Here is a 24,305-nt window from a genome sequence, read left to right as displayed (position 1 = left end):
TGGGGACAAGGGAAGGGAAGGATGTTAGAAGGAAGGGCAGATCATTGATAGGGGCAATTAGAATGCTTGGCGTTTTGGGGTGGGGGGAGGGAAGAAAAGGGGAGAATATTTGGAACCCAAAATTTTGTGAAAATGAATGTTAAAAGTTAAATAAATAAATTTTAAAAAAAGAATATACTTTTAGATCCTATATGAGATTACATGCTCTCTCAGAGAGAAAGCGGAGAAAGTGGGTGAAGGAAGGGGAGAAAATCTAAGATTTATGGAAGTAATTGCAGAAAATTGAAAACAAATAAATTAAAGAAAACAAAAACAAATAAAACAAAGGAAAAAAGAAACTTGCTTCAAAATTTTTTTCATTATTACTATTGCTAAATGCATTTCCCTCCATTTTATCCACAATTTATTCTATTCTCTCTCTTCTTTCTCTCAGTCCCTCCTCAAATTTTTTTTGTTTTGACTTCTGACTACCCCTCCCCCAATCTGCTCTCTTTTCTATCACTCCCTCCTGCCTTTTCTTATTCTCTTTGTCTCCTGCTTTCCTGTAGAGTAAAATAAATGTCTATACCCAATCGGGTCCTCTTTGAATCAATTCTGATGAGAATGAGACTAACTCACTCACTCCCCACTTTTCTTATCATCCCTTTCATTTTAAAATATTGTTCTTGCCTCCTTTATACAAGATAATATACCCCATCCTACCTCTACTTTTCCCTTTCATTAAATTTCTCTTTCTTCCCTTAATTTTATTTGTTCAGCTGTCATCCACTCATATTCAACTTACATCTGTCTTCTAACTGTTCTAGTAATGATAAAGTTCTTATGAATACAAGTATCATCTGAATTCAAATCAAGTTTCCTTTCCATTATATTTTTTCATGAACTTTCTGTGGGTAGAGATGAATAAATTTGGTCTTTCTTCTAAGTAATTGCCATTAAAATTATGTCTCCACCATGTATTTGCTTCTTTAGGCTAAACATTTTAAGCCCCTTCACAGAGTCTTCATATAGAATGAGGTTGAGGAACCGTTTGTCCAATCTGATTGCTCCTCTTTGCATAATCTTCAATGTGCTTCCTGGATACCTTACTTAAAAAGACTAAATAAGGCAATCAAGATAAGTTTTGTCTAAATCAAATTATGGAAAATAATTGTCCCTTCCCTAATCCCTGACAGAATGTTTCTCTTAATGCAGCCAAAGTGGGTAATGAATCCTTTTAACAACAGATGCATGGTCTTGTGTATTCAAAATTGAAGCTAACCATTGCAGGGAAGAATTGGGAGTGAAATAGACTATGTGTACTGGTGTAATGAAGTCAGCTTGATCTAGTTTAGAGAGGTTGATTAATACATTTTCACAGTGGGTATTACTACCTTAGAAGTTAGCAAACAATCAAAACTAAGGCTTCATTTATGGTTTTTCCCATTGTCTAGATTTAAGAAAGTAATGCAGAAAATATTAGTAAAGAATATTAAACATAAAAATGTGCTTTGAAAACATTTTGGGAACAGCAGTTGTCGAACATATACTCGGAAACAACTGACTATATCCTGTAACGGGTAGATTTTTAATAGATTTCTGTCCATGAGGCCAATGTCTGGAATTATGTGATGCAGGATACAAAGAAGGAGTTGTATTTTCATTAGAAAAAACAAGAGAGCCAAAGATACATGAATTTATCAAAATATTAAGACTTTTCTGCAGTATAAATCAGGTGTCAGATATTTTGAAAAACATGTTAACCCTTCTTGAATTTTTGTTGTGTTTGTGTCCAGTTCATGTTTTTCTTTGAGGTTTGATTTGCAGCTGTTTTGACATTGTCTTGGGACTTTGCATCTTGTTTTCCCCAGTCATCATAGCTTTTTATAAAAGACATCAGGTGCTTGTTTGTTCTCGCTTTTTGGCCATTTTTCTAGCCTATATCTTGACTTTAAAATTTACACTAAAAAGGATCTCTTTTTCCAGTATGGAGCAGGGAGAGGAACTCTCCCAAGCTTGAAATCAATATTGGTCCTTGGAGGCTCTTCTTTACTGTGACTGGAAGTAATATTCTTCCGACGAGACTCTGGGAAGATGCTAAGCAGCCCCTCATCTTTGAAAACCCAGATGTTGGTGCTTTTCTCTCTGGTAACTATGTACATATGGTTAGACAGTTGCATCTGTCTGTTGGTTTGTGATGTATGTATTGCTTAGTGTCAGGCAGTTTGAAGCCCTGTCTGTTGATTTTAATCTCTCTGCAATTTCTCTAAAGGTCAGGGTGCTGATGTTTTCCCCTGAATTAAGAGAATGGTATATATGCTTGATTAAAGTGATTCTTGACCCCTCAAAAGTTGCCGTTCCTTTTAGAAAAGCAGATCAAAACACCTATGAGAGTACACCAGCTTCAGTATATTGGGGTGCTTGTTTTTACAAAAGCCCCTGCTCCCTTGGACTCGTGAGTGATATTGTTCATCAACTTTCACTGATCCCTTGTGACCAAAAGTAATACTGTTGCTTAGGACCCCTAATCTCTTGTAAGTAAAAATATAAACATTTCACTCCCCCGCTCTTTCTTTTCTTTTTAATTTAATTAATTTACTTTTAGTTTTGAAAATTCATTTCCACAAGATTTTGAGTTCTAAGTTTTCTCTGCATCTCTTCCCCAAGGGGAGATTTCTGTAACTCATTGTCTGTATATCTTATTTCCCAGTTCTATGTAAAAAAAATTTTAGTATTTATTTTTAAAATTTGGAGCTCAATTCTCTCCCTTTTTCCCTCCCCACCCACCCTCATTGAGAAAGCAAGCAATTCAATATAAGTTATATATGTGTAGTTACGCAAAACACTTCCATGAAAGTCATGTTGTGAGAGACTAACAATCCTATCCCACCCCTTAATTATTCTATTTTCTCCTTTGATCCTGTCGCTTTTCAAGTGTTTGCTTCTTACTTCTATCAATCTCCCTTCTTATCCACTTGTCCTCTAATTTCCCATAGGGAAAGATACCCAATTAAGTGCACATATTATTCTCTCCTTAAGTCAAAACCAATGAAAGTAATGTGTACTCTCTCCTTCTCAACTCATCTCTCTTCCCCTCCATTTTAAAACCTTTTATCTTGCCTCTTTCATGTGAGTTGATTTATCCCATTCTATCTCATCCTTTCTCCTTCTCCCAAAGTATTCTTCTTTCATCACTTAATTTTACTTTTTAGCTATCATCCCTTCATATTCAACTCACCCTTTGTACTCTATCTATCTATCTATCTATCTATCTATCTATCTATCTATCTATCTATCTATCTATCTATCTATCTATCTATCTATCTGTCTGTCTGTCTGTCTGTCTATCTATCATCTCCTCCAAATAGCCTAATACTGAGAAAGGTCTCATGAGTTACACATACAATTTTTTTCCATGAAAGAATGTAAACAGTTGAACTTTAAAAAGTCTCTTATGATTTCTCTTTTCTGTTTGCCTCTTCATGCTTTTCTAGATTCTTACATTTAAAAGTAAAATTTTCTATTCAGCTCTGGTCTTTTCATCAAAAAATGCTTGAAAGTCCTCTATTTCATTGAATATTCATTTTTTCCCTCAAGTATTATACTCAGTTTTGCTCGGGTAGGTGATTCTTGATTTTAATTCTAGTTCCTTTAACCTTCAGAAAATCATATCCCAAGGACTTCAGTCCCTTAATATAGAAGCTGCTACATCTTGTGTTATCCTGATTGTATTTCCACAATGCTAAAATTGTTCCTTTTTGTTTTTGTTGTTGTTGTTGTTGTTGTTTACAATACTTTTGTCTTGACCAAGGAAGTCTGGAATTTTGCTACAATATTCCTAGAAGTTTTCCTTTTGGGATCTCTTTCACGAGGTGATCAGGACATTCTTTCAATTTCTATTTTGCACTCTAGTTCTAGAACATCAGGCCAGTTTCTTTTGATAATTTCTTGAAAGATCATGTATAGGCTCTTTTTTGATCATGGCTTTCAGGTAGTCTAATAATTTTTAAATTCTCTCTTGCAGATCTGTTTTCCAGATCAGTATTATTTTTTTTAATGAGATGTTTCACATTGTCTTCTTTTTTTCATTCTTTTGGTTCTATTTTAAAATTTCTAGATTTCTCATGAAACCATTAGCTTCCACTTCTTCCATTTTAATTTTGGAGAAATTATTTTCTTAAGTGAGTTTTTGGACCTTTCTTTCTATTTTGTCAATTCTGCTTTTTAAGGCACTCTTCTCCTTTTTGCCTTTTTGGACCTCTTTTGCCATTTACTTTATTCTAATGTTTAAGGTGTTATTTTCTTTAGTATTTTTTTGGCCTCCTTTTGCAAGCTGTTGATATAATTTTCGTGATTTTCTTCCATCACTCTCATTTCTCTTCCCATTTTTTCCTCTGCTTCTCTTCTTTGATTTTCAAAATTCTTTTTGATCTCTTCCATAGCCTGTGACTAATTCATATTTTTTCTGGAAGCTTTGATATAGGAACTTTGATTGTTTCTTCTTCTGGTTGTATGTTTTGATCTTCTTTGTCACCAAAGTAATAATTTACAGTCAGTTGTTTTATGATTCAGCCAAACACTTCAGTTTCTAACTTTTTGTCAAGATAGGACTCTGCTTCAAGTGGGAGTGGGGTTGAGGTGAGTGTTTTGTCCCAGTCTTCAGAGATTTTCTATCAGCTGTTCAATCCCCCCACTCTCTGTGGGCCCAGAGCTCCAGAAGCAACCTCTGCCACTACTGCTGCTGCTGCTGCTGCCACCATCCCCTGCTCTGAGCTGGGCCGGCTCTTGCTTAGAGCATGCACTCTTCTTTTACCCACCTACCACAGAGATTTCTCAGTGACCTTTATGGAATTTTGGAGTTGAGAAATCTGGAAACTGCCATAGCTGCAAATGATTCCGTTACCTAAGGCCTGCTGTGGTATGTCTGTGCCAGTGTAACCCATGCAGGACTGTGCTCTGCTCCCAAACTGGAGTGATAGACCCTTCCTGTTGATGTTCCAGGTTGCCTTGGGCTGAAGATTTGTTTCATTCTGTCATTTTGTGGGTTCTGTAGCTCTAAAATTTGTTTAGAGGTATTTTTACAGGCATTTGTAGGGTCTGGGGGGATAGCTCAGGGAAGTCCCTGCTATCTTGACTCCACCTTTGCTCCTGCTCTTTCATGACAGAAAAGATTTCTTCTTTATCCTTGAACTGTGACCCAGAAGTAGATATAGGTAATGGAGTTGCCAAACAATATCCAGTTCAGCATCCTGTGCTATAAACATCCAGTGCACATAGTGGTTCCCTGCAATCTCTTTCTAACCTATTGCTAGATCCCCTCACCATATCTAGATTGAGAACTAGTGAAGATGCTGCTTCTGATACTACTATCTAGTCACCTAGTCAAAATCTCTGAAGAGGTGTCACCTCTGAAGTCTGTTTCATCATCCATTTTAGTCTCTTGGACAGCCCCTATTCTCATGTCACAGATTTCTCCTTCTTACCTCTTAGGTTGTCTTAGACCTGACAAATGATTTACCCTGCTGTTTTGTTGGTGCTGAAACTCCAGAATTAAATTTAAGGTAGTATTTTAAAGTGTTTCAGAACATAATGTTGGGAGAACTTGGCTGAGTGCTTCCTCTACTCCACTATATTAGCTCTATCTATGTCTATTGACTCCCATTTCTTTTCCCAAATATTCCTATATTGCTCTTATTTGAATATTAAAATAATTTATTCATTTCTTCTAGAAATTCTTGTTGAACTTATGTCCAGTTTACATCATTTTTCACGGTTTTGTTTGGAGTTTTTTGACATTATTGTTTTCTTCTTAGTTTGTGTTTTGACCTATTCTGTCACCATAGTACTTTTATATTGATCAAGGTCTTTGCCGTTTGCTCATTTTGCCTGCTTATTTTTTTAAATTTCTGTTTATATTGGGCTCTGTTCACCTGCGGTAGAGATAGAGGGAAACTGCCCAAAGCTTTAGACTTTTTGTGATACAGTCTTTAAAGTTAGTTCTGGGGCACTGGAAATTTTCCTTGTTTCCAAGGCAATATGATCTAGAGAGAGGTGCGGTCACTGGTCTTTTGGTTTGTACACTCTTCCTTACCCAGGAAGGTCCCCAATCCTCTGTATCCCAAAAATGTTATTGTTCCTCAGGGTCCCTGCTCCATTGTGATTGAAAGTATTCTTGGGGGGCAGAGCCAAGATGGCGAAGTAGAAAGACGCACATACACACAGCTCCGAACCCACAAACCACAGAACAGCTAGAGGGGACCAACCCAGGGCGAATTCTGCACCCAGAGACCACGGAATATTGGAGCGAGGGAGATTTCTGTTCCGGAGAGACCTCCAAGCCTCTCGCGGGGGGTCCTTCACGCTGTGGATTGGGCGCCGGGATGGGGAGCAGAGGGCAGCCCTACCGCAGCAGCGACACCGTGAGGAAAAGATCCGAGTGGGCTACGGGGACGGGATCTCCAGCGGCCACACGGGTCCTCCACCCACAGAGGGACCTGCAAACCTCTCGCAAAAGGTCCGTCGTGCTGCAGACGGAGCCCAGGCGGACGCGGCTCCGAGAGGTACAGATCTGAGAAGGCTCCAGAGACGGGATCTCCAGCAGCGGCACAACCCCCCCCCCACCAAGAGGTGACTGACGGGGGTAGGTGAGAGAGTGTCTTTGGCAGGTCGAGAGGGGAGTGGGGTGCCCCCATGGCTCGGGCCCCCCCAGGAGATAGAAGCTGAGAGGCGGCTCCAGACAGGGGCTCCCCAAACGGGCGGGAGCCTGGATCCATTGTGGAAGGTCTGTGCATAAACCCCCAGAGGGAACTGAGCCAGAGAGGCGGCCCTGCCCCTGACCACCTGAACTTAATTCTCACACTGAATAGCAGCCCTGCCCCCTCCAAAAATCCCAAGGTGGGAAGCAGCATTTGAATCTCAGTTCCCAAACGCTGGCTGGGAGGACCAGGAAGTGAGGAGGGTGTGAGAACATTCAGAGGTCAGGTCACTGGCTGGGGAGAATGCCCAGAAAAGGGAAAAGAGATAAAACTATTAAAGGGTACTTTCTCAGAGAAAAGACACTTCCTCCCTTCCTTTCTGATGGGGAGGAACAATGCTTGCCATCAGGCAAAGACACAGAAATCGAGGATTCTGTGTCCCAGCCCACCCAATGGGCTCGGGCCATGGAAGAGCTCAAGAGGAATTTTGAAAATCAAGTTAGAGAGGTGGAAGAAAGCCTGGGAAGAGAAATGAGAGGAATGAGGGAGAAGCACGAAAAGCAGATCAGCTCCATGCTAAAGGAGAACCAAAAAAATCTTGAAGAAATTGGCACCTTGAGAACTAGCCTAACTCAGCTGGCAAGGGAGGTGCAAGGGGCCAATGAGGAGAAGAATGCTTTCAAAAGCAGAATTAGCCAAATGGAAAAGGAGATTCAAAAGCTCACTGAAGAAAATAGATCTTTCAAAACTGGAATGGTACAGATGGACGCTAAGGACTTTATGAGAAAGACAGATATCACAGAACATACCGTGCAGATTCGAAAAATGGAAGATAATGTGAAATATCTCATTGGAAAAACAACTGACCTGGAAAATAGAATCAGGAGAGACAATGTAAAAATTCTGGGACTACCTGAAAACCATGATCAAAAGAAGAGCCTAGACATCATCTTCCATGAAATTATCAAGGAAAACTGCCCTGAGATTCTAGAACCAGAGGGCAAAACAAATATTCAAGGAATCCGCAGAACACCGCATGAAAGAGATCCAAAAAGAGAAACTCCTAGGAGCATTGTGGCGAAATTACAGAATTCCCAGGTGAAAGAGAAAATATTGCAAGCAGCTAGAAAGAAACAATTCAAGTATTGTGGAAATACAATCAGGATAACACAAGATCTAGCAGCCTCTACATTAAGGGATCGAAGGGCATGGAATAGGATATTCCAGAAGTCAAAGGAACTAGGACTAAAACCAAGAATCACCTACCCAGCAAAACTGACTATAATACTTCAGGGGAAAAAATGGTCTTTCAATGAAATAGAGGATTTTCAAGTATTCTTGATGAAAAGACCAGAGCTGAAAAGAAAATTTGACTTTCAAACACAAGAATGAAGAGAACCATGAAAAGGTGAACAGCAAAGTGAAGTCATAAGGGACTTACTAAAGCTGAACTGTTTACATTCCTACATGGAAAGACAATATTTGTAACTCTTGAAACATTTCAGCATCTGGGTACTGGGTGGGATTACACATGCACACACGCTCACATACATAGAGACAGAGTGCACAGAGTGAATTGAATAGGATGGGATCATATCTTAAAAAAAATGAAATCAAGCAGTGAGAGAGAAATATTGGGAGGAGAAAGGGAGAAGTTATATGGGGCAAATTATCCCTCATAAAAGAGGCAAGCAAAAGACTTATTAGTGGTGGGATAAAGAGGGGAGGCAAGAGAAAAACATGAGGTCTACCCTCATCACATTCCACTAAAGGAAAGAATATAATCCACACTCATTTTGATAGGAAAACCTATCTCATAATACAGGAGAGTGGGGGACAGGGGCACAAGCAGGGTGGGGGGGAAGATGGAGGGGAGGGCATAGGGAGGAGAATGCAATCCGAGGTCGACACTCATGGGGGGGGAAAGGACCATAAGAAAATAGAAGTAATGGGGGACAGGATAGGATGGAGGGAAATATAGTTAGTCCTATACAACACAACTAGTATGGAAATCATTTGCAAAACTAAACAGATTTGGCCTATATTGAATTGCTTGTCTTCCAAGGGGAAGGGTTGGAGAGGGAGGGAGCTAAAGAAGTTGGAACTCAAAGTGTTAGGACCAAATGTAATGTTCTTACCACTGGATAACAAGAAATACAGGTTAAGGGGTCAAGAAAGCTATCTGGCCCTACAGGATAAAAGAGAAGATGGAGACATGGACAGGGAGAGAGGATAGAGGAGAGAGCAGATTGGTCACAGGGGCAATTAGAATGCTTGGGTTTGGGGGGGGAAGGAGATAAAAGGGGAGAAAATTTGTAACCCAAAATTTTGTGAAAATAAATGTTAAAAGTTAAATAAAAAAAAAAATTAAAAAAAAATAAAGTATTCTTCCCCACTCTGAAACTAAAACTGGGTATGGGCAATGAAGTTTCCAAACAGCACAGAGATCGCTTTTGTTCACTATTAAGAGTCATCTAATCCGCTTACCTTCTCTCGACTGAATAATCCCAAAGCTGTTACTGCTGCTGTGACCACCACTAAGTCCCACAACTGATGTTGCCTCGCTGTACCCTCTGGACCAGCCCCCATCCTGTTTTCTCAGATCTCTCTTTCAGTCCTTCTAATTTGTCTTGGAATGGTGTTATCTCTTTTCTGTACAATGCCACTGTTGATGATAACTTTTCTTTTAACAAGGTCTAACAAGGATAAACTTAATGATTGACATTAATTGATATTCTATGAGAAACACCTTTGTTATGGGACCTACTGAAACTCTTCTTGGATTATTATAGTTAGGTGACTTTAGTATCTTGGGATCTCCTCATATCTTGCATGTTCATTTTTTAGATTCTTGAATCCTCACTTGAAAAAATGCTTGTCTAGAAACAAACATTTAATGTAAATGTATTTATATGCATCCATTTGTATACATATGTGTATTATATACATATGCATAAATGCACTCATATACAGATAGATCTCTCCCAAATGTCTTGAGGTTTGATAATTTCTCTGATTATTCACTGTGTACTAAATAATACACTTTTTTCGACCCTTGTCAATTTCCAGTCCAGCAAGGTTCTGATCTCTCCTTACCAGATCTCCTCCTTCTAAGAGCTTCACTTCAAGGCAATGGAAGAAAGTTCCCCTTGCAAGTCAAATGTCAGTGGCAGAATAGAATCAGAAACTAGAGATGGGAAGTCATCACCAAGCACTCAGTGATGAATAGTGCTTTTGCAGTGTTTTATGATTTTGTTATGGAAATGATGAATTTCCCTAAATGGATCGTAACATGCCCTTCATCTCTCTGCTTTTATTTCCTTCCATCATATGCACATAAATGTCCTATTACAATTGATGGGAACTTACTTAATGCTGATATGAATGTTTTTAATGAAAACTGTTGATGTATTTTTGTCAGTTCCTGAAACATTGTTTCCCAGCTGGTAGGAGGGGAAATAAAGAGCTATTACTTTAGGTGGAAATCCTGTGGTTCTCATATTCTTTCCTACATGAGATTTTGCCATTGGATACATCCCCTGTCACTTAGATTCTAATGATCCAGGCCCAGCTACAAAGCAAAGAAGTCAAAAATAGGGGTATTATAATAAGCAATAGAAATAGATTTTTACCAGTCAGTTCAAAAAGCTTTTCTCCACTGTTAGTATTTTTATTTAAAGTATATCATGCCATATCATATCATATATATTATGTGTGTTATAATACATATATGCATACACGCTCACATTAAACATACATTCATATTGAGGCTAGCTTCTTATACCCTGTGCAACGTTTCATTACTGATCTCTCTCTCAAGTATAGAGAAGCTGAGGGAGCCACTCAACTGCTCTGGGTAAACAGCATTGTTCCTTTTTCATATCACCAGAATAACAAGATTAAATGAGTAAAATGACTACACAACATCATAGCTGTAATTAACATGGGGAGAACTGCAATTTGTCTGGAGACATCAACATCTGGGTAGTATGTTTCCCACGAAGCCTTGCTTTAGGAATCCATAACTCTGATAAGGGATAATTTCTCTTGGAAATCCACAAAGATGAGAATCAGACCTCTCTTCTATTCTTTTACATCTTTACCTGTTTTGAAATTGCTCTCTTTCCACTACTTCCATCAAAATACCCAACTGTTTTGAACAAAATGACTATATTCTTAACTCTGGCACTCTATAAACTAAATGGAGATCACTAACCCTATCTCCAGAGAGATCTGACTGAAGCAATGCGACACAATTGGGATGGAGGATCACAATTTATTCTCAGGACCTTGGTTCAAATGTCACCTTTTATAATTTATACCTAAGCTGTCCTGGTGATGTCATTAACTTATCTGTACCTTGATTTCTTCTTTAAAAAGGAGTTAAGATTGCATCACTTCTGGACCTCCTTCTACCTATAAATTTTAGTTCATTTAATTCTAGGGTTTTTGTGACAAAGACTAGGACATCCTTGATTTATTCTTTCAAAATTTAGCTCAATTGCTACTTGCATGAAGCCTTCCCATATCTCCCTGGTTATTAGTTGTCATCATTCTCCACTCCAATATATCCACCATGCAGCTACTGAGATGATTTTTCTGAAGTGTGAGTCAGACTTTATGATGCCTCTGTTAAATGAACTCATTGACTCCTTATTAGTTCTACTACCAAATATTAAAGTCCCTGGGCAATATAAACTTATCAATCACCTGGTTCAAATTTCACTAGAAAAAATAATGAAGCTATTTTCCCCAAACTCCTTCTTTATCCCTAATCCTCCTCTCATGTCGTTCATTTATCTTCCCCTCCTGTCTCCTCTTTCATCATCTCCTATGAAGAGGCAGCCTTCCCCATTCCAAGGCAAATCCTTCTACCTGTACAGTTGATCCCATTCCATCTTGTTTTCTCCAGTAGGTTTTCTTCTCTGTCATTCCATCTTTCTCATATTTCCCTATCTAATGGATACTTTCCTGCTGATTAAACATGTCCATATGCTTTTCGTTCTTAAAAACTCCTCACTTAATGTATCTGCACTAGCTATGTTATTATATATCTCTTTACCTTCATGATTATTTTTAAAATTGGTCCCATTCCTCCCCTTCCTCTCACTCAATTTTTATTTCTCGGTAGTCTGCCTGCCATGCTCACTATTAAACTTCAAAAACTCTTTAATGTTATTAACAATTACTTAATGCTGATAAATTCAATGGACTTTTCTTAATCCTCATCCTTCTTGAATTCTCTTCAGTCTTTGACATTATCAAATCTGCTCTTTCCTTTGGTCTTATATTCTCTTCAGTATTTTTTTTTTGGTATTTTATTTTATTTTATTTTATTTTTGGTGACAGTGTTCTTTCCTGGATCTACTTTTTCTTGTATGCTCGTTCCTTCTTTCTCTCTTTTTCTGGATCTTCCCCCGGGCTATGTATGCTAACTGTGTCTATTCCCCAAGACTCTATCTGGGTCCTTCTCTTCTTCATCTGTAGTATTTTGCTCATTGATCTCAACAACAGCCTTGAGTTCATTTTTATCACTATATAAAGGATTTTCAGATTTATTTAGCAAGTTCTAAAATGTCTGACATTCAATTATTCATTTCCAACTACCTACTGGATAATATCTTGAACTGGAAATGCAATAGAAATCATACAATCAACATTTCTAGAATGAAATTTATTACCTTTTGCCCCAAGTCATCCCTTCTTTAAAATTTCCCTATTACTGTTGAAGACATCAACATCTTCTTAGTCACCCAGGATCAGAATTTATCTGTAATCTTCAATCCCCCCTTCCATACTCAATCTGTTTCAAAGTCTTATGCACACTATCTTTGCAATATCATCCAAATATGCAGCTTCTCTTCTCTGAACATGTTAATATGCTAGTGCACACCCTTATGACCTCAGGATTTGAGTATTGCAACAATATTTCAGTTGGTCTCTCTGCCTTAAAACTGTCACACTAAAGGATGTCTTCAATTCAGTTTTTTAATTGTATTCCCCCTACAACATGTATTTAACCACATCTCATGAACATATGCCCATTTTATAATTGAAGAATCTGATATAGACAGAGATCAGGTGACTTTCCCAGAGCTCAAGAGTTAATGAGTATCTGAGGCTGAACTTGAATTCTGGTCTTCCTGATTCTAGACCCAATGGCTTATACATTGCATCACATGAAAAAGGAAACATACTGCCAGTCACCGTGAAAGAAAACAGAGATTTAGGAAAGACCCTTTAAAATAAATTAATAATATTAAATTACCCAAATATATATGTCTTTAATATTTGCAAAATATTTAATATATCTCAATTATACTGTGCTCTAAGGTATTTCCTATTATTATCCCCATTTTAAAATTTAGAAACTGATTTTAAAATAAGAAAAATTAATCTCCCAGAGAAATAAAGTTAACATTTTCCAATAAGGAATGTTATGACCATACAATTGAATATACATATTCCCAAACTTATTTTCATCTTTCTGAGTCACTTCTAATGTGAATGGTGCCCCTCCGGTTATGCAAATCAGGAACTTATCTGTGCTTTATCGATTGTCTGTAGTCATATACTTAGTATGTGCATATATATATATATATATATATATACATATGTGTGTGTGTGATTCAAAATTTAATCCTATGTCTTACATATCAAAAATTGACCCTCTATCCACTATGCTATTCATTTAGTCTAATAATCTGCAACATTATCTGGTTGCTTTAGGGGGATTGCATGAAGTACATTCATAAGCTCCAGTTATGACTTGGTATACCAATTACCACCTTCTCTCTGTGAGTCTGTGTGTGGATCATCCTGTAGATTTAAAGGAAATTAAGAATTCTTTCCCACCCAATACATTCTGTGAACATAGAAACTAGAGAATCCTGAGTTATATGAAATCAGCCCAAATGGCATAAGTCCAGTTCCCAAGTAAAAAATGACTTAGGTGTTATTTTTATATCCGGGATAGATGAATGTTCAATTCCAGAATGACTAGAAGGCTCAGCATCCTCATGATTTCCTCTTCACTCTCAAAATGCACAACTGGACATTATTAATATTATTATTATTATTAAAATCTTTAATTACTGTTATTATTATGATTAAAGTCTTTATTGCTTTAATTCCATAAACAGCGACATTGAATCACTTCCAATGTTTATTAATTTCATTATTTTTTCTGAACTAAGTAGATCATTGTAAACACTGCCACCAATACTAATCCTGTTAGAAATCATTGGTTATTTTTTATTTATTGTTTATATTTTATTTTTAATCCACTTGTGTGATATGATGGAGCTCACTTCTCCTCTCTGTGTCTTTCTGATGACTACTACATGTGCCTGCTAAATATACATACCTTAATGCTATGTAATCATGGCGTTAGACTCTGTTCTTCCTCTGATCTGTGTTCTTTCTTCACAAGAACAAAAGGGGATAGTGTAAATTTCATTCTTTCCTAAATTCTGAGTCTCCTTTCCCAAATAATATGTCCTAGAATTGTGGTTAAAGAAGACACTGTGATGTATTCTGCTTCTTTGAAAAATTCTACAGTGATGTGATGTGTCATTAACAATCTTGTGTGTTGTGACATTATTTTGGGAGCAAGAGTGGAAGAGGTGCAATTTCTCTGTAATTCTAAGGAATGTGGTTATACTTTGGTGTCTCAAGATGATATCTTTGCAATATCACTTTCTCCAAGACCCTCTTGCCAATATATGGTCTAGATACTGAATTTCATGGTAAGTGAAAAGTTTGAAGTGAAAAGATCATGGCTGGCATTTTTATGGCTTACCTTTCCCCTGAGAATCACAATTATCTACTCACTCACTATCTACATGTCTGTTTGGAAATGAAGATTGTAAATTGGGAGGTGGATAAATTAGGAACTCTCTTCCCATGGTTGTAGGAGGGGTACATTGCAGCATGCTCAAACAAGTCCATGATTATCTCATAGCCTAAAGGTACTAAAAAATAGTGACCTAAAACTCCATTGACAACTTAGTCCTCCATATCCTTGACAAGAAACAAAGCTATGCATACTTCAAGAATGTAGGAGATCAGCAAAAATTGAGTTGAACTAATTAACAATTTCAGCAAAGTTGCAGGATAAAAATGCACATATGTCATCAGCATTTCTATAGACTCCCAACAAAACACAGCAGAAAGAAACAGAAAGAGAAATTCCATTAAAATAATTGCAGACAATACAAAACTTGGGAGTCTATCTGCCAAGACAAACTCAGGGATTACATGAACACAATTACAATATGATTCACACACAACAAAGTTCTAAGCAACTGGAGAAATAATAATTGCTCATAAGTATTATTTGTTGTTCAGTTATTTCAATCATATTTAACACTTCATGAAGTCATTTTGAATTTGCTACCCAAAAGTACTGGAGTGTTATGCCATTTCCTTCTCTAGCTGATTTCACACATGAGGAAACTGAGACAAACAGAGTTAAGTGATTTGCCCAGGGTCACAGAGCTACTAGGTGTCTGAGTCTAGGTTTGAACTCAGAAAGACAAAACAAACTAACTGTAGGCCTGACAGTCTACCTATTTTTCCCTTTGCTTATGGAAAGCTCTCAGCTGCCTTTTGCTCTTTAGTAAGTTGATCCAATATAGTGAAAATGAAAATTCTACCTAAGTTAATTTCATATTCAGTTCCATATCAATCAAAGTGCTAAAGAAATATTGTACAGAACTAGAAAAAGTAGTAACTAAATTCATCTGGAAGCAGAAAAGTCAAGAATATCCAAGTAGTCAATGAAAAAAATGAGAATGAAAGTGGCCAAGAAGTTCTAGATTTCAAATGATATTACAAAGCAGTAATCATCAAAGTAATCTACTGGCCAAGAAATGGAGTGATGGATCAGTGGAATAGATTAGGTACACAAAGCACAGTACTAAAAGTCCATAGTAATCTATTGTTTGATAATCTCTCAAGCCAAACTTTTAGGGCAAGAATTCACAATTTAACAAAAATTGCTAGGGAAATTGGAAAGCAGTTTGGCAAAAACTAGGCATAGACCAACATCTCACATCATATATCAAGAACAAGTCAAAATGAATAAATGATTTAGACAGAAAGAATAATATCATATGTATATTAGGGGAGCATGGAACAATTTTCCTGTCAGATCTCTGGATAAGGGATTAGTTTAGACCCAAACAGGAGAAAGAGGCCAAAGAGAAATAAACTGCATGCTTTTGATTACATAAAATTAAATATCTTTTGCTGAAACAAATTTAGTGCAGCCAAAATTTGAAGGGAAACAGCACACTGTGCAGGACTGGGGCAGGGATGCATCAGTTTTCTCAGACAAAGGCCTTATTTCTCAAATAGTCAAGAAATTTAGCCAAAGTGATAAAAAAAATACAACTCATTCTCCAACTAATAAATGGTCAATAAATAGGAAAAGCTAGTCTTCAGAAGAAGAAGTCAAAGCTATTAATAGTGCCATGAAAACAATGTTCTTAATCACTACTGATTTCAGAAATACAAATTAAAACAATTCTGAGATACCATTTCACACCTGTCAGACTGGCAAACATGGGAGAATAGGGGGGAAAAGCCAAATACTAGAGGTAATTTTGGAAAAAATGGGACATCAATGCCCTGGTGGTGAGGTTCTGATCCAGGCCAAACATTCTGGAGTACAATTTGCAACTAAATCCAAAGGACTATAAAATCATGCATATACTTTGACCTAGCAATACCTCTACTAGGTCTATATTTCAAAGAGATCAAAGAAAAAATGACCCATTTGTGCAGACATTTTTATGGCATCTCTTTCTGTGATGGCAAAGAATTACAAATTGAGGAGTTGCTAAATGGCTGAATAAGTTGTGGTATATGATTGTGGTAGAATACTATACTATAACAAATGACAAGCAGGGTGGTTTCAGAAAAAAGAAACACTGAGAAGATTTATATGAACTGGGGCAAAATGAAGTGAGTAGAACCAGGAAAGCATTGTACACAGTATCAGCAGCATTCTAAGGATAATCAACTGTGAAAGGCTTAGTTACTCAGATAAAAACAATGATCAAAGACAATTGTAAATAACCCATGATTAAACATGCTATCCACCACCAGAAAAAAAATTGATGAACTTTAATTTCTTTATCTGTATTGCTTTGTTTTATTTGTATTTTCTTTTCAATGTGTTTAATATGGAAATATATTTTGCATGACTTCACATGTATAATCAAAATCAAATTACTTGCCTACTCAAGGAGGGATTTAAAATGGTCAAAAAAAGATGATTATTTTTCACATGTAATTTGTTAATATTTTATGAAATAAATATAATTAAAAGGTTCAGAGTCATGGGAGAATCAAGCAGTTTTAGAATAAGAACAATCACTTTTTTCCACGTATAGAGCACAGAACTTGGATTCAGGAATAACAAAGTTCCACTCTTGTCTCAGAAATTTATTTGACAATTAACTTCTTTCAGCCTCCATTTTTTTTAAAATTTACCTGCAACATTGAGATAATTGAATATACTTACATCACGTGTTTGTTGTGAGAATAAAATGAAATTATAAAAGATAAGTTGTCTGTTTCTTCTTGAATGAACTTTGACTTACAGAAAGAGGAGGATAAGTGAGCACAATCCTTGCTCCCCTGGACCATTTCCCTTGCAACATTTCTCAACAACTTCCTTTCCTAAGGAAATTTATCATGTCCTACTTCTTTACACCAAAGTCCTTTATAATTCTGAAATTCCATGTTGTATAATGCTCCTATTCATAGAACTGGACTAAAGTTCCAAATTACAGGTTGGTATGATCTTCCCTCTAGAGTAGTGATTATGCTCTAACTACCTTCATAGAAGCCCACAAAATGTCAGCACTTAAACAAAGAATGTCAGAGCTAGGAGGTACTTTAGAAAACATATTGCAGAATGTCAGAATACAGAGAAACCTTGGAGGACAGAACATAAGAGTAGAAGACCTGGAAGGCATCTTTGAACATAAAAGATAGAAAATTGCCAGGGCACTGAAAAGATTAAGTGACTTGTTGCATCAAACAGACAATGTTGGTCAGAAATAGAAACCAGACTTCTCTGGCTCTGTCAACTATGTCACAATGTGTTTTTAGTGAACCTTAAATTATTATTTTCACTACTTAAATGCAAAATATTATAGTTCTTACTTTCATTTTCAAGACACATCATTCTTGACAATGGACTACATATGGAATGTATTTTCTTTTTCTGGATTTCTATGGCATTTTTCTTTTTTCATTCATCTTTTCCTAGTGAAACTTGGAGGACGCAGATTACATGATTCTCCAGATGTTAGTCTTAATTGACTTTAGCTACATCCAACAGTGGTGTTTATGTTTTCATTCATTTGTGGTTCAATTAATTTCTCTCAAGAAATAGTATGGATTAATTGGAGAAAAAAGTAATAGACTTGGTGCTAGAAGGTCTGAACTGAAACTCTTCCCCAACTGGCAAGTCACTTTTTTCTGATGGTATCTGTTTCTTTAGCTGGAAAGTGGTCAAAAGTATGTGTGTCTATGTATCAGTAAGAACTCTAACAAACACGACAGACCTGCTACCACAGGTTTTTGGATCTGCATTCATAAAAGGAAATATCACTTTTCAGGGATTAACAATCACTTTAATCAAGCCTTTATCAATCCTTTAACCAAGCATGTATATCATTCACCTTTTTCAGGGAACTTAGCACCCCAAACCCTCTTACCCAGTACCTCAATAAAAAATAAAATAAAAGGTACTTGGGACCCTCCTAGGAAGCAACTCCCCTAATCAAGCTTCCACCAATGGGCAGGCCCATCAATAGGTAGGTAAGATACTCTCCAGTCACATTCAAATGGAGACATTATACTTCTTGATTACACCAAAAGAAAAACAGCAAAAGATCCTATTTTACTTGCCATTACACTCCACCCTCCAGGATCCTTGACCTTACAAATCTTAGATGACCATGGATCCTGGGAGAAATAGGTATTATACTTTGTAATTCCAAATCAAGGTGATTTAAGCATGCTACATGGGCAGCTTGTATCTGAACAAGAATTAATATTTCTTTAGTAAGTACAACATCATTCACATTTTCAGAATACAAAACATAGCAACTTATTACCAGGGTGGCCAAATGGCTTTAAACAAACACAGAGGAATAAACATAACATCATTCTTTGATGAGAGAACAAAAAGCTCCTCCTTCCTCAATCCCAAATAGAAATGTCCAAGCAAAGTCCTCTTTGGGGCATGTCCTCCTCACCCTGTACTCTCAGATGGAGGTTCTAATGAGCAGGGTTTCCAAGTCCTGAGAGGCATCAAATAAAATGACAATAAAGTCATTGGGTGGAGTACATGGAATTTCTCCTACCCACCATAGGCAACTCCAGCCCTTGGGTCACAAATTGTCCAAGGACTATGCTGCAAAAAATCAAACTCAGTACCTTGCTGAGGAGTCCAAATCTTGACCCAGGGCTGAACTCCAAGGGCCTGAGCTACTCCTCCTCCTCCAGGAGGAGCCAGCCTCTCCCTTATCCTGCTTGGGTCTGTGCAAAGACAGTTCTGCATTCATATTACTCTCACCTCACCAAGGTCAGCACACTGGTTTTTCTTGGCTTCTATTGGATCATTCAGCAGGCAGGCTTCTATAGGACTGTTCTTCACTAGGTCTCCAGGGCTCCATTGCAAATTCTCTTCACTCTGGTCTGGTTACTGAATACAGAGCACTTTAAAAAACCTTCACTCCTCCAGCACAGCCCAGAATCTGACTAATCCACTCCAGCACTGGCTCTGGCCACCCCCACCTCCTGGGGTACCACAGAATCATAGCTACCACAACTGGAAAACAACAGACAATTATCCCAATCCCCATATTTTCCTTTTAATTTATGCAGATCCCATCCTTGTCACCATAACATATCAATAAGTACCTCAACATACTCAGGGAGACCTGCTACCACAGGTTCTTAGATCTTTATTCATAAAAGGAGAGGAGACTTTTGAGGTGTTAAAAATCACTTTATTCAAGCACATGTATCAATTCTTTAACCAAGCACATATATCATTCATCTAGGGTATGGGATGTGTTCAGGGAGGACAAGGATCTTTGGTGTGATGGCTTCTGAGCCCCTTTCAGGGCTCTTTCCACCTTTGGTGTCCACATATCCACCCAACTCTCATCTGTGGCTATAAGAAGCTGCAGCATGTGCAACAGCCACATGCTAGTAAATCATTTAAGCAACCTTCAAATGAGGTTGAAGATAACCAAGGGATCTCAAACCCATAGGTGAGTTATGTCTACCCTAAGCACATGAAGACTTCCCCAGGTGAAATGGATAAAAACAATTTATTCCGAGGCCATGAAAGCAGCTGAAGCAGGAGAACTGGAGTGCTTAGAGCTTGGTTAGACGCCAAAGATGACAAGGTGATCCACTGAATCCTGAGTCATCACCAGACATCTTGACTCTGTCCTACCACTGGACTATCATGAATCTGGAGGAGAGAGTGAGGCTGAAGACTTAGTGCAACTGTGCCTCACTTAAATCCAATTTACACATGAATCAAAAGACATGACCCATACCATTTTTACTATTACACCTCAAAGTGCTGTGGCTACAGGCTAGTGATGAAGCAACAGGTGCAGATACACTGGAAGCTGTGGTCACAATCCTGCACACAGGCAGCCCAGGCCATAGAATCATTTCTCACTGGAAGCAGCACTGTGACTTGGCAATCCCCTGGGTGTCTGAGCAGCCTTTTAAAGATAGCACTGCTCACCTCCTGGTGTGAACAAGGGTGATAGAAAAGGTGCCCTAAAAATTGCCTGCTTAACCAACCCTGGCCTGATTACTGTGGCAGGTGGGGAATTTCACTCTGTGGTCAAAACACAAAATAATGCTCAAAATGTACAAAAACATTTGCAAAGATGATTCCACTAACCATCAGCACACTTATAGACAACACAAAATTCAGTAGACCTGAAAGATAAACTGCTTTTTACAAGAGAATTCAGCATCCAAATATCACATGGTGGTCAGAAGAAGCAATTCAAGGACACTCTCAAGGTCTCTCTCAAAGGACTGTGGATTTGATTGCGTGACATGAGAGACACTGGCAGTACAGGACTGCTCAGCATGGTGTGCCCACATCAGAAAAGATGCTGTGCTCTGGTACAATTGAAACAGTGCAAAGAAAATGTAAGATGTGCACATTTGGAGTAACCATCCCAAATGTTCGTACAGACCATCTGTGCCCAATCTGTGGTAGAGTTTTCTGAGCTTGTGTTGGTCTGATCAGCCACAGTCATACACGTTGAAAGTTCTTATGGTGAGGATATTTTGTTCTTCTTCGAGAACAAAGGACAACAACCAACAAGCCAATGTCATTCACCTATTTCAGGTGTATCAGCACCCTGAACTTCAAAGAAAATACAGAGAAATTAAAGATCAACAGACAGGGCTTCCTCTGTCTGAATTCAATAGACAGCTGAACCCCAACTGCCTGATCATAGGTACTAGAGAGGGAAGCATGACATCTGGGCTCTTAAAACCTGGACTGGGGGGCTCCTTAGCAGCTTCCCAGAGTCCTCATCTGACTAAACAAACAATTCCAGTCAGTAAGGCCCAAAGTAAATTTCACTCTCAGAGTCTTTATACACTTTTTAGAGTCAGTAGGCATAATCCTCTGACTCAGTGCTTCAATAGACAAAAAAAAAAAACAAAAGGTACTTGGGACTCTCTTACAAAACAACTCCCGTAATCAAGCCTCCCAAAATGGACAGGTCCATCAATGGGTGGAAAAGATACTCCTCGGTCACATTCATATAGGGGCATTTTACTTCTTGATTATACCAGAAGAAAAGCAGCAACAGATCCTATTTTACTTGCCATTACAGTCCGAGAGACAAGATGACATAAGGGATGAGGGGCTGACCTTGGACTCCGGGAGACCTGGATTGGAGTTCTACCTCTGAAAGTAACTTATTTTTTGACCCTCAGGGAGTCACAATCTCTCCATATCCTGGGGAACTCTCTAAAGGCCACACATTATAGAAGAATTGTCTCTAGGAGTAAGTGGATGGAGTTTCCATACTAGTTGTAACTTTCTTCCATGCGTGGCCACCCCAAAAACTATGTACCTTGAAAACTAATGGAGTAGTTTGGAGGATTGAATGAGATATTATATTTGAAAGTGCTTGAATTTTCATTAATTGCTATTGTTATTTTAGCAAGACAGTTTTATTAACTCTTTGTTATATTGAGTTTTCTCCTAGAATAAGCATTTGGCATTACAAGTATGTAGAGGTGTATGTAGTTGCAAAAATACACATGGGATAAGTTGTGGAGGACACATTCCCTACTGGTTCAAATTCCTGACATTTCTGTAAATGTGTCATTTCCTTTTTCCTGCCAGTGTTTTAGAACTGACATTTTTAGATCAAGGGAGGACAGCCAAAAGAGGAACAGAGCTGTCAATTTAGCACCTCATGGTTATCAAACACACATCTCTAATTAGCAGGTGAAAAAATGGAGACATAGGGAAGTTAAGTTATTTGCTCAAGGTAACTAAGCTAAGCATCAGGGATGGTATTTGAACGCAGGTCCTATTACTCCAAACCAAACTCTTTCTACCACATTATGTTGCCTCAGTAGAGGAAACATAAACCTGTAGACATCTATATCTCCTGCAAAATGGGGGAATGTTATGAAATCCAAAGATGAAAGAGCCATGATGCCTTTTTGTCCTTTTATCTATGTTCAAGTGCTGACTGTTTATCATGTACATGTAGAGTAGTGGAACATTTATGAAGGATTTAATAGGTGACAGACACTGTGATAAGTGTTGAGAATATAAATATAAGTGAAGCAAACCTTACCCTTCAGGAGATTATATACTAAGGGTAAAAGACAATATATGAAGGAGGAGCAGAGGGGCAAGGGAGGAAGCAAGATTTAGAGATGGCCAAGGACTATTGTGGGGGCCTTATTCCAGTAAAGAAAAGATGAAAGGTTACCTCTCACTGCATCCAAGGGGAGGAATACAAGTTTCCAATGGAAATAAGATGATGGCTGGTGTTGACACAGCATTAAGTGGTAAAGGAGAATAGCATTAGAGAAGGGTAAACCTCTGTAAAATGGAAAAAAGGGAGACCAATGAGGTCAATAATTATCACTGTGAAAGGAAACATCTTCCAGGGTTACATAATCATATGGAGGCAGATTTGTCCTGACCTGCACTACATAGAATAATAGATTCAGAGCTTGACAGGATTTTTGAATTGATTTATCTCAACTACATTTTTATATATGAAGAAACTGGACCCCAGACGGCTAGGAGTTATGCTCAATGTCATATAAGTAATAAATAACATTGTGGAACTTGAAGTCTGATTTTCAGACTCAAAACCAGTGTTCCCTCCACCACTGTATCACAGCTGTTCTTGGAGTATTACTTCTTTTTTTCTCCCTTCTGTTGAATAAGTCATTTGTTCTCTGTGGGGCCATAGGCAACTATTTATGAATCTCCCAAATTAAAGAGGACACAAAAGCAAAATGACATACTGAGTCAGCATGGTGCATCACTTGGTTTATTTCCAAGTTAAAATTGCTGATTTTGATTCCCCCTTAACTGTCAGGTGCCACACACCTGATATAATTAGTGAGTTTGGAATCTATGCATAATATGTATTGAAATTGGGCTTTTGTTTGTAAGTAATGAAACAATATTGGTAAATTTAGCAATTGTGGCCATATTTTGAGTCTGAAATCTTTGTTTATTTGAAATGTCGTCTATGTAGTTTAATAAGCGGCTTATCATCTATCAGAATCAGCTGCAGTATAAGGGGAAAAACATATTTGGAGTAAGAAAATCAAGTACAAATAACTTAATTTTTTGCCTCAGTTTCCTTTTCTATAAAATGGGTATAATAATAGCACCTACATTGCAGGATTGTTATGATGATAGATGAGATGACAAATTAGATATAAGTGCATTGTGAAATTTAAATTGCTATATACATTTTAGCTATTACTATTACTGAGGTCCTTTTCACAAGACTCCTTGTCCTCACTTTCATTAAATGAACATCATTAGCATAATTGGAATAATGTCATATAATAAATTCTTTGTATTTGATTCATCACTGAGTCAAATCATTTTTTTCTTTCTTCTTTTGCATTCTCTTCATATATTTCACATACTTGCTGGGTACTTTCATAATTGGCAATAGAATGCTTGGATGAATGTTTAAATTTAGATCTGGGTTAATCATTTAACTCAGTATAATTCATGAAATTTCTGTTATATTGATGTTAGAATAATAGAAATTCAAGGTTGCAAGGAAATCTCTGGCATCATTTAATATGGCCTCTAACTGAGGCATAGACCACATCCCAACAAGGAAGCAATTAATTTCTGCTAGAGGAAATAGAAGGATGAAAAAAAGAAAAAAACAACTTTACCTCCTAAGGGAGCCCACTGCATTTTTACGTTTTTCTAATTTGTTGAAATCTTTAGTTATAATTCCTCAAAAAATATTTGTTGCTAAAACAGGAACAATATTTTTTCTTTGTCCTCAAGTTGAGAAAAAAAAAAAAACCTGTTTTTGATTCAACAGA

The sequence above is a fragment of the Notamacropus eugenii genome, chromosome 1 (genome assembly GCF_028372415.1).
Source record: "Notamacropus eugenii isolate mMacEug1 chromosome 1, mMacEug1.pri_v2, whole genome shotgun sequence".
In the NCBI taxonomy this organism is placed as follows: domain Eukaryota; kingdom Metazoa; phylum Chordata; class Mammalia; order Diprotodontia; family Macropodidae; genus Notamacropus; species Notamacropus eugenii.
The sequence above is the reverse complement of the archived record's forward strand: the minus strand, read 5'-3'. Positions refer to the sequence as shown.